This window comes from Rhipicephalus microplus, unplaced genomic scaffold (genome assembly GCF_043290135.1).
Source record: "Rhipicephalus microplus isolate Deutch F79 unplaced genomic scaffold, USDA_Rmic scaffold_15, whole genome shotgun sequence".
Classification (NCBI taxonomy): domain Eukaryota; kingdom Metazoa; phylum Arthropoda; class Arachnida; order Ixodida; family Ixodidae; genus Rhipicephalus; species Rhipicephalus microplus.
The window spans coordinates 13897125-13914483 of record NW_027464588.1 but is presented as its reverse complement, the minus strand read 5'-3'; positions in this window follow the sequence as shown (position 1 = coordinate 13914483).

The window sequence follows — 17359 nt, the reverse complement described above, 5'->3', positions numbered from 1 at the left end:
TCAGTGAACATTCATGTTGCCACTAAGAGCTGTTGTTTCAGAAAAAGACACTTGGTAAATAAATGCTTCAGAGTATATTCAAAGAAATTCGGGGCGTTTGAAGACTTGTGATCCGCTAAGAATTTCTAACTCAGAGTCTATCATCTTATCACTAAGTGAACAACCTTCTTTGTGCCGTAATGCATTCGGTATAGACGTAAAAGATTTATTTTATTGTTTGCCCCAATGTGAAGATTTGAAGTGTATAAAGCAGTGCATGAGAGAAGATAATGATGAGTTGTTGTTTCAGTGCCAGTGTGGCATCTCTATTGCATCGTTTTTAGAGCTCATGCAGGCCACCTAAATTCTGCCGTTGTGTTTTGGAAGGGAAATAATTTTGTCCAAAAATCTGGTATCTGCATTGAATCATGAATATACCTGTAATTAGTTATATTTTTCTTGGGTATGTAGACGGGCAGCTGCAAAAGCATTTGAATTGGTTATCATCACATGCTGTTTGATATGTCCATGACTTCTTATTTCTACTGGACATTAACAATTGCTCTTTACTGGTTGCTAATATAAAGAAAGATGTTAAGGAAAACGAAATGTCAGCGTTTTACTTTGGAGTTTCAAAAAATTGATGAGCTACAGTTTCTCGATTTAAGACAGGCTTTCGTAAAAGATCACATATAGCAATACCAACCTAGATTCATAAAGCCAATTCTGGCCACTCAAAACCACTCAAAACCACCCAAAACCATACCATACCACTCAAAACCATACAGGGAGCCATTGTGTCAACTTTGCTGGGTGCCTCTCTTCAGAAGATATGCGAGCACCTTATGGCGCATGCATTTGATGCACAAGTTGCTCGCCTTGCAAATTCTGGCTTTTCGAGTGACGTGATTTGCTCCTTGTCGGAAAAACTTATTTCAAAGATCGAGAAGTTTTTATCATTGTGATTCTAGTGCACTAGAAATGAGCAAGAAAAAGAGGCAGGCAGTTATCCCATACATACACAGGATAGCACATGGTTTGAAAAATGTTGGTGCTCATTATTGCATAAACATGTCATTCTCAGCATGTAATAAAGTGCATAATGTGTGTACTTTGGTGGATAGAGTATTGTGTCAGCAGCCAGGGAAAGGGAACAAATGTGTCTCCAGTCATGTCCACGGATATTCTCCTTGCACTACTGGCGTGGTTTATGGGATTCCACTGTCTTGCAGCTGCGAATATTTAGGTGAAATGGGGCATTACATAAACGTGTGCTTAAGAGAGCATGGGCTAATGCCATCAGATGCTAAAATCACGTCTAATTTGGCAGCTCGTTGTAGGCCATGTGGATGTGTGCTCAGGGCTGGGCAGAGATGCCCGAAAAAGTATTCCGGAATGCAGATATCGAAATGTGCGGCTTGGAAGCATGAAATACAGATACTGAGATAAATTTGTAATTCATGTGACAGGATAGTTCAGAGATACGTTTGCAAAAAGACAAAAAAGTATTCCAGAATACATATACTAAAATACTTTTGTCTATGTCGGGGATAGTTATACTCCATACAAACATTTGTTATGTGCAGCATAATATTTAAAATGTGCAGCACATTGAAACTTGCAAATGAAATTCATTTATTATATTTTCACCATTCTCCGAGTGTCATTAAGGCATTACAAAGGATGCTTACACTGCACATAATTGTTAATAACCACATATTTACAGATATCAGTTGCAATAATAAACTATGCCATATGAGAGCATCAGTCACACGCATTGTACACTGAAATCCGGAACTCGACAGCAACACTATTAGTTATGCTAGAAGGAGCATAGTTCAAGCGAAGTGCTGGAACCATAAACAAACGAACTTCCAGTTTAAGGTTTAGTGTTTTCTAGAATCATCTTAGAAAAGGCAGAAAGAATTAAGAACGGACAAAACAAGGAATGCGAAAGGAAACTCAAAAAGACCTCTTTCGAATCGCTGTTTGGCCATGCTGGCGTTTTTCAGAAATGCTCTGCAGAAAGAAGTATCGTAGATGGCACACGGCACCAAATTTTATTTGGGTGGTTTGTGGCTTCCGCAATAAGCTCCAGTTTTTCAAATGGGCACTGCAAAAGAAAAGTTAAAAAAAACGAGAAAAACAAACACTACTCGTTCAATTGGCATGAGGAAATACATTTAAAAAATGGCGCCCATTGTGCAGTATACAATACTCCTCACAATGAAAATATCTGTGCTGGAATTCAATATAGCAGTATAACATTGTTGTCACGCTGAAGCAGGCCATCATTCAAACACATCATGGGATGGGGGTAGCAAGGCAACTAGCTCGCTTTCAAGAAGGTAGGAGTCAGTTTCGCCCTCAGCAGAAATGTAGAAATGGTGGGTGCATATCTTGCCGTGGACTGCCAAGGTCACAGCAGAAATTTTTTTCCCCATTGTCAACACGTCTAAGCTCATTTACGAAAAAAAAGTAACAAGATACCCGTGTCCTGGATAGTATCGCGATACATGCGATACACCGTAAAAGTATTTCACTACTGAGATACAAATACATTTTTTAAAAGTGCCTCGATACAGCAATACAGACACTCAAAAGTATCTCTTAAATACTATTGCGATACTACCCAGCCCTGTGTGTGCCCCGCTTGTAGAAAACAAATATCAAATATTGACATGTTGATTAGCGCATGTGTGAAGTAGCCGAAGCATTTTCATTAGGTCTAACAACAAGTGCATAAGTATTTCATGTAACACTCGTCTAGATGAAGAACATAAGGTCTTAGAGAAGACATGAATCATTCTGTGTTGTAACACATGTGTACATGTGCATAGTTTTGATGAGTCAATATTTTCTATATATGTTCTTTCCTTTTCCAAATAAATTTCAGTTGTGAAATCAGCGCTGTGACCCTCTCTGACTGCTTCGAACCCGTTCCTTTGTAAAATATTCTACGTTGAACACTCGCCAATTTGCCTAACTCACGATTCTGCATTTTTTATTTACCTATGGAATCGGGGAAGCAGTTGCGGTCTGACAGATTCCTTTTTTCCACCCCATATTCAAACATCAGCGCTTCAAACGCTACCCCAGCTTTTATTGCAGGTGTCTGAGTACTTTCATTGTGCTCCACGTGTCAGAACCCAGAGAAATAAAACACCAACAAGCATGTGTGCATTGTGTAAAAAAAAGAGAGTGAAAGAAAGGATAAAGTAAATTTTGCTGTACAGTTTCGTTGTTGCGACATTGTTGTTAGTTGTTGTCAAGACAAGGTCGCATAAAATACGTAAGTACTCCTTTTTGCTGAAAAGTATATTTTAGACATGTACAAATGAGACGGGGATGCAAATAATTAGTAAATACAGCAGTCTAGATCAAAATAATCTAATCCAATCCTAAATGGCCTGCAGGCTATAGCCATTATAATGAACTAGAATGTGCTCCAGTAAGCCAACTGGCCGGGCTGTTGCATCCTTGTTTTATACGAATCCCACGAGATAGCGCCACCTTTACGTTTCCTAGCAGCATTGGCTGCACTGTTGGACTATCGCAGGCTCCTTCAAACTTGCAGCTGCAGTTGATTTTATTTGTGTGGTTGTGTTCTGGTTGTTCCGAAAACCAAACAGCCAACTTCCTCAGTGCCTGGGTCACAAGTTTTGTTTTGACCAGATACACACATTTTTTCATATTTACCACATACACTCACAACATTATGAGTGTGTGTGTGAAATGCGTTCGTCTGTTTTATATGAGTGCCTCTTATTTTATTTTTTTACTGCTAAAGTGTTTTTTCCACCGCACATTTTCCAAGAAGACAATATGGTCATGGAGTTTGCTTTTAATCTATGTGAAAAACCCTGAAAAATCACTAAATTTGAAAAAATCTAAATTGATAAACACCCTGTTGTGGCTTTGCTGGCAAGTATGTTAGGAAACGGACACATGTGCAGTATGGAAGTGTGCGATGTCACAGTCATGTATTGTCAAGAAACGTCACATACCTACTCTTGAAATACTTTTCTGACCTTCCAAGTTTCAACAGATGTGTCAATGACACATCACTCCTTTCCTAGGATGAAATGCTTTCAAGAGTCCTATCAGGACTCCTGCCTGTGATCTTTTTCAGGTATTTAATATGAACTGACATGCCCTAATGCTTGCATACTTACACAACAATCTGTCAAATTTTCCATACACTCTTAACAGCCTGTAAATTCACTCCTAACACCCCCTCCACTCTTCCAGTATAGGCCGAAAGGGTGATTATTTACAATACCATGCTTGTCGAACATTACTATCTATAAATCTTACAATTGTTTGGTGAAAAAAATTAGGGGACCCTCAAGGTTTGAGTAGAACACAACAGTGATATCCTATTCCTAGTGCATACTCCAACCACCTAGTGCATACTTTTTGCAGGGTAACATTACTTGAAAAGTTTATACTGCAGATTATTACTACGTAATCAATGTTTAAAGTGGCTTGTGCTAGTAAGGGTTTCACATATAGTTGCAGTCTGCATAATGGATTTCTAAATGGTGGCTAAGCGAGCTTGTTGATACGTACACATAGTTACATTGAAGAGCCCAGAGATGGGACACAGGATAGACCCCGCAATACAGGTACTGTGTAGTATGCTTTAAACCACGAGCAGCTATGTGCATGAAATGTTTTTAAACTTGATATGCACCCAGTACCTGGTCCTAAGAGAATACTCCAGTAGCATTTGTGCCTTTTGTTTTTCGTGGCTGCTTTAAACAACGAAGTCATTATGATAATCACATGTTCTGTTGGCCAGTGGCAATGTACATTTGTACCATGAAATACTGCGATATTACATATTGTATTGTGAAGCATGTATACTAGACGCGTCTATTTCTAAAGCATGAAAATTATTTTTGAGCAGGCACATGGCTTTGTGGTAAAATGCCTGCTTGCCACACAAGCAGCTTGGCTTCTATTCTCACTCAGACCTAGAAGGTTTTATTTGTTATTCTTTTTATTTCCATGTTTTTATATAATAGACCAGATGTTAAGTGAACATGGAGAATTTCATGCACCGAAAAAATGCCAACACTGCAGCTGTACAGGTGGAATCACACTTGTCCAGAGCAGCGGAGCGCATGACTCTTGTTAGTGACGGCTTCTACGTCACCTTAGCTACATGCTTCTGTTCACGCTTAAACTATCGCACAAAGGCCTAGCACGCCGTATGCCATGTTAGATATTCATACGGCGTCGGCATTAACATATTTCTGCAGAAAACAGCAACTGGAGCGGTCGGCTGGGTGTTTTAGACAAGTGTGATTCGATCTCTAGAAATATTAAGTGATTTAACACTCCAAATTTAATTTTGTTGTGTTCGATTCAACAGTCATGATTTGCAAAACTGTATATGTTTTAAAAGTTTACTAATGTTTTAAAATGTTAAGTACACCAAAATAAAAGAAAACTTGTGCAACAGTATGATACACAGCATCCGCCCTGGCACATTAAAAGAAAAAAGACTTGAGAAGTTGTGTAGCGCAGCTGGCTACTCAGCTCCAGGAATGTGCTTGTACCAATGAATGCTTACCCTTTCTTAACGGTTCTGTTGATTTCGAGGGCCTGATTATTTTCTACGGCCAATCAATTTTTTTAGTGTACATTTCTTTTATGTCACTGGAAAGCTCGTAATTCAGAATGTCTAATCACGCATTGGCAACACAAAAAAGGCAATGAAACAGTTTTCACCAACCGTTGTTGCTGATGGAGTCTTATATGCAACACATGTTGAAAACAGTGGCTTACAGCTGTTCACTGCATTGGTACCAAATTCTGCCATGACAGAGTACATGAGCAAAGTGCTGGAGAGATGGTGTGTGCATGCACTGTGGTTCAATGCAGGTTTTTTGTAGCTGTGGAAGAAGCTCCACTGCTGAGCATCAATTTCTTAACCTTTTGATGGTTAATAGGATGAATGCATCCCACTTTTTCCTCAGTAAAACTTTCTCTACCACTTTACGTTGCCATCAGCACAATGCCTTCCAGTTGTGGTGTACCAGAAACATTAAGGAAACTGAGAAACTATATATTGCACATTTACAATGCATAATATCAGTCATACGTTGTGTTTAAAATCTTTTATTGTGTCTTTCTCTTTCTTCTCTTTTCTTCTCTTTTCTTCTCTCTTTCTCTTTGAGAGCTCGCCTTTTTTTTCTTGCTCTGTTCCCTGTTTTATCTTTCCTGTTTGTTTTCTTTTCTGCCTTTGGATGCATCACTTTCTACATTCTTTCCTTTCCAGGTGAAAATACTCCACGGTTTCAGTTCACTTTAACTGAAACCATGGCTGTATACAGCTGGGACTAAGTACAAGCCAACACATTAGCAACATGTTCCAGTTGGTTCCAGCATGAACCACTCGAGACTGAAAATGAAACCAGCTGGCCTGGAAATGGAATCAGCTGGCATCATTTGTTATAATGAAACCAGTTGGTGTGAATTATTATTATTATTATTATTATTATTATTATTGGTATTATTATTATTATTATTATTATTATTATTATTATTATTATTATTATTATTATTATTATTATTATTATTATTATTATTATTATTATGTTCCTTATGGCCATTCTCTTCATCCCAGAATAGCTGTAGTGCAAGGCAAATAAGTGATAAGGGCTCATTGCCTTCATGATGGTTTTTTTTTGTACATCTAATGCTGACAACATTTACAGTTCATTGTATGCCAGTACAAGTTTAATTTCAAAAAGGCACAGGGTATTTCAAGCAGTACAAACAATTAAAAAACAGTTTGTGTAAAGCACAGGACATATGTACAACCAAATATTGCTGTGTGCTGCATCGAAGTTTAAACGGGCTGGCACTCCCTTACCTCCTATTGCCTAGCACCTCTCTGCCAGAGGAGGACATGGCACTGCAGTTTATAGAAAGGCATAAAGCTACTCTGAAAAGGTCTAACTGCTTTGCCTCATACTGCCATCACCTGATCTTTTGGAGATAAGGTAAGGTTGCATGAAAAACAGGTAGCCGTGCATCAGTCATTCCCTAATACGTACCTCCTTCAAAAATTCAAAACGTCCCCGGGATGTCCTGAAATGACGAAAATATTCTTGTCCTGTAGGGTGTGCCACAAGACTGGCTGATATATCTGAGTCCATTAAATGCAGTTAAAATATGTAGGTCTTTGTAAGGACATTATAAATACTGCCTTGAACAGTGTAACAGTGAAATACAGATTTAATGAGTAAACTGCAAATCAAGTGCAATGTTATCAATGAAATAATAATAATAATGAATACATTACTAACATGATTATAATAGTATTGTGGGGTTTCCACATACAAAGTAACTAATTGCAGGGATTAAAAGGGGGTGCACAGGAAGGCAATGAGGTATATTTATAACAAATTCAATCTAACGAATTCTCCTACTGAGTTGCAAACGAAAGCTGGTCTATTAACACTACAAGGTAGGGCAAAAACAGCAAAACTAAAGATTTTGTTTCAATTAATTCATAGTGACATAAAGATCGACACGTCAAAAGTATTTTGTTTCTGTCATTTTAAGTTAACACCTTACAGGCACTCATAAACACACAATAAATACACTTTTAAATCAAGTTGCTATAAATATTCATACTTCTTCCAAACCATAAAAGAATGTAAACCAAATAAGTCCTTTTGGTACTGATGCCTCATCTTTCACTGTGTCCTTAGATATGGTACAAGCATCACGCATAACCGAGAGGAGAGAAAACAAAGAAAGGAAGGCAGTATTTGCCAAACAGTATATTAGACAGCGCTTTCTTAAGAATTACATAGAAACTGCAGTTGGGTAAAGATAACTAGATGGGGCTGTACCCCTACTCTCAGATTTGCTGCACGGGGGGCTGTGCCTGGATATGCATAGAATGAGCGGATCTCTCAGTGTCCTTTATAGTCACCATACGTAGTGGATCGTTGATGGGGCATGAGCGAAGCAGAGTGGCGGGCACGTTAAAGACGCTTGCGCTCGGCTCTTTTGGCACGCGTCTCATCGGTGTTACCCATGCGTCATCTGCATTCTCAAACGCGATCGAACGCATAGACGCATGCATGGACGGACGCTTCACCCCACTCATCATCAATCACTCCATGAATATGCTGTAATTTCTTTAATTTTGTTTCTTTCTTCTGGAATTTAAAAATTTATTATTTTTTTTCCTCATTTTAACTTGCACATATGTTGTAATAACACTACTAATATTATATTCTAACAAAGCTTATTAAGCAGCTAAGTACCTCTATATCACCCTACATTTCATACAACACTATGCAGTATAGATTTAAAACTACGCTTCAAAGTTAGACTCCACTTATTTACTCATAAGTTGTGCCATTCTCTTGATGGAGTGATTCATAGACTGAATTATTTTAGAATTTTCTAACACATTTGACAAGGTCAGTCATAAACATTTACTTAAAAATTAAGTCATCTGGACCTTGGCACTACCGAACAAAGTTTAGTACTTTGAATGCTTCGCATGAAATTGAACTCACTTTGTGCTCAGCTAAGCCCAGCTTATTTCTCATTTTAACTGCCAATGCCCCTTCCTTGCTATCATCTAAGTTTCGTCATGATTTGCTGATAATAGTGTTGTCATTTGAGAAATTACTAACAGAAACTATTTGTACCACATGTTATAGATGTATTGCTAAAAAAATAGGCTGGAATTAATCTGAAACTCCAGCACTAACTATAAAGTTAAATACCATATTTAAATACCATATTCTTTCGTCACGATCGTAAAAATTCACATGGTGGAGGCATACTCATCGCCACTAAAAAAGAACTATCATGCTCTCTAATCAACACATCTTCACAACTAGAATCATTATGGGTAATATGCCGTGCCCCTCCCGAAGCAATAATACTTGGCGTAAGCTATAGGCCCCCTCGAACTGACCCAGACTTCCCCCGCAAACTTAACGAAATCTTATCCCAGCTAACTGATAAACACCCTAACGCACGTGTTCTGCTTTATGGGGATTTTAACTTTCCCTCCATTAATTGGCTCAATCAGGTTTCACCAACCTCGGGAAATACTGAAGCAAGAGAATTCGTCGATGTTTGCCTCAACTTTAACCTCATCCAACAGGTAACCGAACTAACGCACGTCACTAGTGAATCCTCAAACATTTTAGACCTGGTATTAACAAATAGCCCAGAAAGCTTAAAATCTATTGCATACTTACGTGAAATCAGCGATCACAAAGTCATCCATACCATATTTAACTTCACCCCAAAAATACGCTCCATTTTCCGCAAAACGATTCACTTGTATGATAAGGGTAATTATTAATTAATTAATCGTGAATTACGAGATTTCCTACCATACTTCGAACTCAATCTCGGTTCCTGTTCTCTCAATGACAGCTGGCTAATGCTTAAGGACAAGATAACTGACTTGACTAATAAATTCATCCTCGCAGTGAGCTTTACTGCCAATAAAAATAAACCATAGTTTTCCACAAGTTTTGAAACATTTGAAAATAAAAAAAGCGCCTCTTCCGAGCTGCGAAGTTTAATGGTAATGCGTGCGCATGGGGCAAGTACTATGCTGCGGAAGATGCTTATTATGCTGAAATTAGAAAAGCGAAACAGACATTCTATCACAATGATTTAACTAAAATTCTGAAATCTAATCCTAGAAAATTCTCGGAAATCATAAACCTGCAACTAACATGAGACATCACGCTTACAAACGATAAAAATGAAGACGTAAGCGACACTGTTTGTGCCAATATCTTTAACACCGCGTTCTCATCAGTGTTCACTAAAGAAGCCAACGTACCGTTTCTTACGCCACCTACTACGACATTACCAGCGATGGACCCTGTTGTGTTATCTGTTAGTGGCATTTCATCACTCATTGACAAATTAAAACTTTCATCATCAGCTGGCGTAGACAATATTAACTCTAAATTGTTAAAAAATACTAAGAAAATTATTGCAGTGTACTTTTCGATGATGTTCTCATTGTCACTCAAAACAGGAATTTTATCAGACGACTGGATGGAGGGAAAGGTCATTACAGTCCACAAATCAGGTAACAGACAGTCCCCCCTAAATTATTGACCCATCTCTCTAACAAGCGTCCCCTGCAAAATCATGGAACATATCATATAATTACACATCATGAACTTTCTTGACACCAACAATTTTTTTCATTTTTCCCAGCACGGATATCGTAAATCATTATCCAGTGAATCCCAACTTGCTATATTTATTCATGATATACACTCTTCTCTCGACCATCACTTTCAGACCGATTCAATCTTTCTCGACTTCGCAAAAGCCTTTGATAAGGTACCGCACAAACGTCTACTGTTAAAACTTTCCCAGCTGAACCTGCACCCCAACATTCTTGCATGGACCACAAAATTTCTTACTAACCGCTCTCAGTTCGTCTCCATTAAAAATACCCGTTCTAGCTCCCTCCCAGTAACATCCGACGTCCCCCAAGGATTTGTACTCGCACCCCTCTTGTTCCTAATATATATTAATGATCTTCCTGTTCATGTATCTTCCCATATCCGTTTATTTGCCAACGACTGTGTCATCTATCGCACAGTTACTAACATTTCTGATCAAACTACACTCCAACAGGATCTGGATCTCGTGCAACAGTGGTGTGATCTTTAGTTAATGAAGCTTAACCCTACTAAATACAAACTCGCCTCATTTCAACGCCAGCGTAATCCTTTATCATTCTCATACCTAATCTCTAATTCCGCTATCGAACAAGTTCAGTCATAAATACCTAGGCGTCACCTTAACATCTGACCTTTCCTGGAACACTCACACAAACAACATCATATCATCCGCAAACAGACCCCTCGGTTTCCTAAAGCGTCATTTGCGTCACCCACCACTAGACATAAAACTTCTGGCTTACAAATCGCTCATCAGACCTAAACTAGAATATGCAGCGCCCATCCTGAGCCCGCACCAGATATACCTAATAAATGAAATAGAATCTGTACAAAATCATGCCACTAGGTTCATTCACTCTTCATATTCATACGACATAAGCATATCATCCCTAAAACGTGACATTGATATTGCTAATATTTCTGTGCGTTGCTGCATCGCCAGCCTCTGTTCGTTTCATAAGTTCTTTCACAGTTCCCTCAATCAAGCACCTTACATCATCCCACCAACGCCCATATCTCACCGCACAACCCATCCTTATTCAATCGCACGCGCACGCGCTCGCACTACTACTTTTGCTGCCTCATTTTTTCTTCGCACAGCAGTGGACTGGAATGGCCTTCCCCATGACATTGCAGCCATCACGTGTTCATCAACGTTTGCGCAAAACATAAATACATATTGCTTGTCAGAAGATCACTCTCTAACCTCCATTTGTCAACCTACCCCTTACGTAATACCCCCTCACCGGGGTCTTTAAGATAATAAAGTGAAGTGAAGTGAAAGTTAGCAATGCTAACCACATGCTTGGTTTGTGCGAGAAATGTCGCACCACTCCTTCCTTTCTTAATGTTAACGTACAATCAAACCAAAACATGTGCACGCATGTGCCTTTAACACATTTTGTAAACAGATTTGTCCAATGCCTATGAACAAGCCTTACCAATGCCTTTTGGCCTATTTGACACTTCAGGGCCTTCGATGCTCTGTAAGGGCACAAGAAAACTTGTGGGTCTTAAAAGTGACTTGTTTCAAGACTTTGCAATATGATGGTTTATTGAAAGTGATAAAATACTGAAGTTGATAAATGAGTTAGTTGTGGTGTCTTGTATAATAATATGCATACTCTTAAAAAAAGAAGCAAGCATGCAAATTACTAAATTCATAATGAAAACATAATGACATCAGTGGAAGATTGGTTGTTGTGGTAACTCACCTGCAGTTTGATCGTAATTATGGAATATGAATGTTTAACTATCTTGAGTTTTAATGAACTGGCATTTAGTTTGTGAATAACAGTATGCTAAAGAGCATGTACACCATCTTGTTTGGTTGTACAACAACAGCGTTAGGAAATATTTTTAAAGAATGAGTGGTAACAAATTTGTGGCACAAGCTAAGAACATTATTAGCATTGCTCATTTTGTAGCCAGCCTGGACATTCGAGAATAATTTAACAGACATCTGCTCAGCCAAGTATTTAAAATTACCAAGGATGTTTCAAGGGATAACTACATAATTATTGCACCTGCATGCATGAGCTTTTGTCTCTCAAGTTTCATGCATGTGCTTCGTCATGGCAGAGCATGGTGCAGATACACCCAATGGTTGTCAGCCACTGTTTGGTACACAAGTTGTGCAGCAAAACAAATTTGAAATAAAATTTAACACAAAATGTTTCATTGCTATTTCCCAGTTGATGTATTATTTCCATTGCAATATAAAAACAAGTACATCAAATACTGGCTGTATCTCCCTTTGCAGCTATGATAAGGACTCCTAGAAATCTTAAAAGTAGGAATCGAGTATCTGGCGAAAACATCAAGCCCTTAAAACCTACAGAAGTGTTAAGCAAGGGTAAGTGACAATTGTATAGGTAGCAAAATTACTTTCCTAGAGCGAAGCAGCCAGCTGCACTAGATAAGCTGTCATGTTTAATGCGTATAACCTGCCAGGGATGAAACTTATGATACTTATACACATTTTTGCTTTATTTCAGTGCACTTAACATTTTAAATTTTATTAAACTAGTAAAAAATGTTTAGTTCTACAAATATTGGCGACTGAATCAAATAGAACAGTATTCAACTTGGTATGTGAAATCGTAGAATATTTTGCACACTCTTCGAATTTGGCAGTTGCAGAATTTTCCTGGGACGCATACTTCTCCATATGGGCTTTACATGTTTTCTAGAGAAAGCTTCTGGGCCATCATTGTGAAATAATTTTTTAAATTAAGCCATCATAGCAAGTGCGGTACTTCATTTGTTTTTTGCAAAGCAGTTGTAGGGTTCACATATCTCTATTTTCAAGAAATATGAAGTGAATGAATGAAAGTATAGTTAGGCAGCTAACTGAATGATATAATGACCCGTATGGACTATGACCACTGGAAGGGTGGAGCGTGTGTTGTTACACGTGAACTTACAGGCTGTTAAGGGTAGATAGACAAATATGGCTGATTGTGTGTAAGTATTAGGGCATGTCAGTTCAGATTAAATACCAGACAAAGATTACAGGCAGCAGTCCTGATAGATGTGAACTGTTGGAAGCAGTTCAAGCTGGAAAGGAAGTGGTGTATTTAATTGTGACACATTTGTTGAAACTTTGAAAAACAGGAAAATTTCTCGAGCAGGCAATGTTAAGTGATGTTTTTGATGACTGTGACATTGCACATTGTCACTCTTCACATATGTCTGTTTCCTTATATATTTTCTACCAAAGCCACAAACAAAGATAGATGGCAGTTAACTCGCGTCCTGTTCCCTGTCTTATGCAAGTGTCATTCTGCACTTTATTACCTTAGAAGTACTTGCTGCTAGGCAGGTTGGTATAACATTATTAGGGAAAATTCTAGACAATGCGAATGTGTGGTGCAGTGTAAATATTTTCTGTAGTTCAGCTGCAACCGATGCTCTTTTTCTGTGCTTTTTCATTTTTCCAGTGGTGCTTAGGCGTCTATAATTTTCCCCCTTAGCTTAATTAGCTCCCTGAAGCTATGCATCATCTTGCCCATTAACAACCATTGTTAAACTATTGTATGTGGCATTGTTGATGCAAAATGACCTTAGAGTATATGCTAAAGCTCCTGCAGGATCACCGGCTGAATGTGAAAACCAGTTCACCATTTATAGGACCCAAAGTATTGACATTTTCAATATATCTGTTCGCACAGTGCTTCATTGGAGTCGTGCAAGCTTAAAATATGGTGCTCCCACAGAGAAATTTTTCTTCCTGTGCTGTGACCAACGGGAAAACTATGTAGACAATAATGAAAAGAGATCACAACTAGGCTTAGCTGTGTGATGTCTGCCTCAATAAAAATGTAATAAATTAATGCAAGTGTGCTTATATCACCATGGTGTTGCCAGTTTATTACTACATTTGATATGAATGTCTGCTCGCTCCACCATGGTGTTCCTAAGGGCGTACACAGTCTTACCTCTGAGACAGCATTGCCAGAACTAATTTCACTGTCACAATCTTGAACAGGTGTGCAACAAGCATGCGCCAGTGCAGAGAACACAAGAAAAGTGGTCACTGCTTGCATGTTCAAGGTCGTATGCATGCACACCGGACTAGGATTTTGCAGTGTCTTACATTTTGAGTGGAGTATACATCGTGATGGCGGTAGCCATCTCTGTGGTCACCAGCTAGACTGTCACAATGTGCATATTGTTGCTTCAGACAACTGTTTAGGACAAAAAAAGGGCACCGTAGAAAAAAATATTTTTAGGCTAATGTAAGGGCTTGTGGTGAGGAGACTCTCAAAAGGTATATGGTGTGTCATCTTGCAATAGAGAAGCAACATTTATACCTAGTTTATGTTAGTAGGAGTCTGCTAAACATTGGCCATACAAGCTTGTGGCTAGAGAAGAATGATGTCCAGAAGATGCCCTCCTGAAATGTTAACCTGCACCGTCCTCCCTTGCCCTTCTTGGTGCACTGGAATTTTCGCCCTATAGGTACTAATTCCTTTAGTGGGTACTCTTGAAGGGCTTCTGAATAAGCTCACTCTTACCACCTGCTTTACCCAAGGGCAAATCCTACTGTTGGAACTTGTTTGCTTGGCAGAAATTTTTAACAGGAAAAGAAGCTTCACTCGTTACACAAATAAAGCTACAGCATTGCAAGATTACTATGATGTTATGTACACAGACCTCCCACATACAACTAACTAAAATCTCACCACTTACCTCTATGGTGAGCCTGATTATGCCTTAAGACAGCATGTAAGTTTCTTGATCCTATACTTTTTAATCAGTACATGAACCTTGAAAAAACAAGATCATCACGTGCAGTCCGTAAAACCAGTGCTTATGAACTGCAATGATGCCATCGAAAGCATCAGCGAAAGTAAATGCACCCTGCTGGAAGGCAAATTCTGCATGAAGCTTGTAAATGTACTGTTAACAAAGTCTTCTCGACAACTTCATTATGTCTATTTCTGCAATTTGCATAATCCTGTTTCATACATACCTTGCTGTTCACCCTATAATTATTGACCTCTGAGTGTTACTCAAGTGACCATGCTTATTTAACATACCTGCAAGCCTCAGTGCTAACCTAATGAAATTGGATACTTTAATAAATTAATGCTCTCTAATGCTCACCCCTTCAAAAAAAGTTTTTAGCATCCCCTGAAAACCTATTCTTTAAAAATTTGGTCATCAGAGATGCGATGTATCTCCACACCTGATGACAGACATTTGTCCAATTACAGCCACATTATAACAACAAGCAGCCTTTGTAAGATGCGTGAACACGTGCCATCATCTCAGGTCAACATGTTTCCTGAAACCAGCTTGCTCTTAGTTATGCGACAGAATGGTTTTCATAAATCATTTTCTTGCTAAGCTCAACTTGCCCCATGACAAACTGTGTGTTTAATTTTAGACCATTCTTGGGGAGCTATTTTTCTTAATAACTAAAGAAAGCCCGATAAAGTGAAGCATGAGCTTTTAAAAGGAAATTTGCAAAACATGCACAATCGTCTCCAATACCTAGCCTGAGTATATATTTCACTAATAATGATCGTTTTCATTTTAGAGCACATATCTGTTGGCACAAAATCTGGAGTACCAAGGAGTCTGTCACAGGTATCTTTCACTTCTTTATTAGGGGTCATGCAACAATTTTAAATTATTCATGCGATATACTAGAAGTTTACTGCAGTGTGAATCACTTGCCACAATTAAAAAATATAATTATGGGGGGAACATATGGACTCTTTACAAAGGTTGAAGTTGGTGCTGATGCCGTCTGTCGCATGACCAGTAATGAGACAAAGCACGGCGCACCACATTAGGCCTAATAGCAGTGCTACGCTTCCATTTCACACACACACACGCGCGCATAATGTATGCTTTACTGCAATACACTGCAAGCACTTCACTTCATGATACTGGTGTATTGCGGCAATGTTAACTTTTAAAAAGACCTTTACGGGTTAGCAATTGAAGCTCGACAATGCTCCCAGCAATGAAATTTCTATTTTGTTACATTTTTTTCATTGTTATACACTTGCCTAAACTAGTGTTACCAGCCGTCCCGAATTTCGCTGGACTGTCCAAGACTTTGCCCGCGCTGTCCCAGTCGGGACAAATGTCCCCGATTTTTTCCGGACTGTTCAGTAAATGAAAAAAAAAAGAAACTTTTTGCGTTATAAAAGGCATGCCAAGTAACGAGCGTCCGTCTGATCACATAGACAAAGAAATGTTGCTGTGGTTAGCTGCAAGGAACTTTAAACACTTCAGCTGAACTTTAGCGTCAACTTTTACTAGAGCATTCTAGAGCGAGAGGAAGTGTCACGAAGAGCACATAGCAAAATTTAGTGCCACATAAAGAGACCGACGCAATGAAGAGAAGAAATAACGGATTTGTTTGGAAGGCACCACAACAAAGAAAACTAATTTCCTCACCCACACACAACTACCTTCACTGTTAGTTACCCCAATCTAAACACACACTGCTAAGCAAACAAATTGCCATCATCTGCGACTGCTTAATAAAGCCACTCGGACAAGAACGTTCTCTAATTCCAACTTGTGCATTCCGTATCTATCTCGCGCACTTACGCAAGAACAAGCTTCAAAGAAAGCTTTGGCACAGTATATACTTCCTCCCAAGTGACACCAGCTGTTTGATCGGTCCTCAAGCAACACCCATGCACCTACCATACATCCGCGTAGTACATGCATCAGACCAATATTCACAAATCGCGTTCCAAAGTCCTTTATTTTATGTTCGTTGTCATTGCTTGTAGATTTGGTGGCAAACACTTCGGGCTGGTAGGTGTTAATTCTGTGCTTCGGGCGAATGACGTTAACCACTCGATAAGCACGGCGACATCACAGGAATTAAGAAAAGCGGCAGCGACTTGCGTATGAATCACTTTCTAACAACAGAAAGCGACCACGACCCCACGGGCAGAGGCGCATCTCGCCATTTCAAACAGATTACAGTCCAATCCAACACCAACATCGGAGAAAAAACATCACGACTAGAATACGATGAACCCGCCACAGACTGTGTGTCACAAGCTAGTGAGGAACTCTACCTGAACCACGGAATAAAGAACGCCCAAATCGCCTGAAAAGTGTTTTTTAACACACCGATTCTACCGCCATCTATTCATACACTTTAAGCCAAGTCAAGCTGGTTTTAAGCGGCT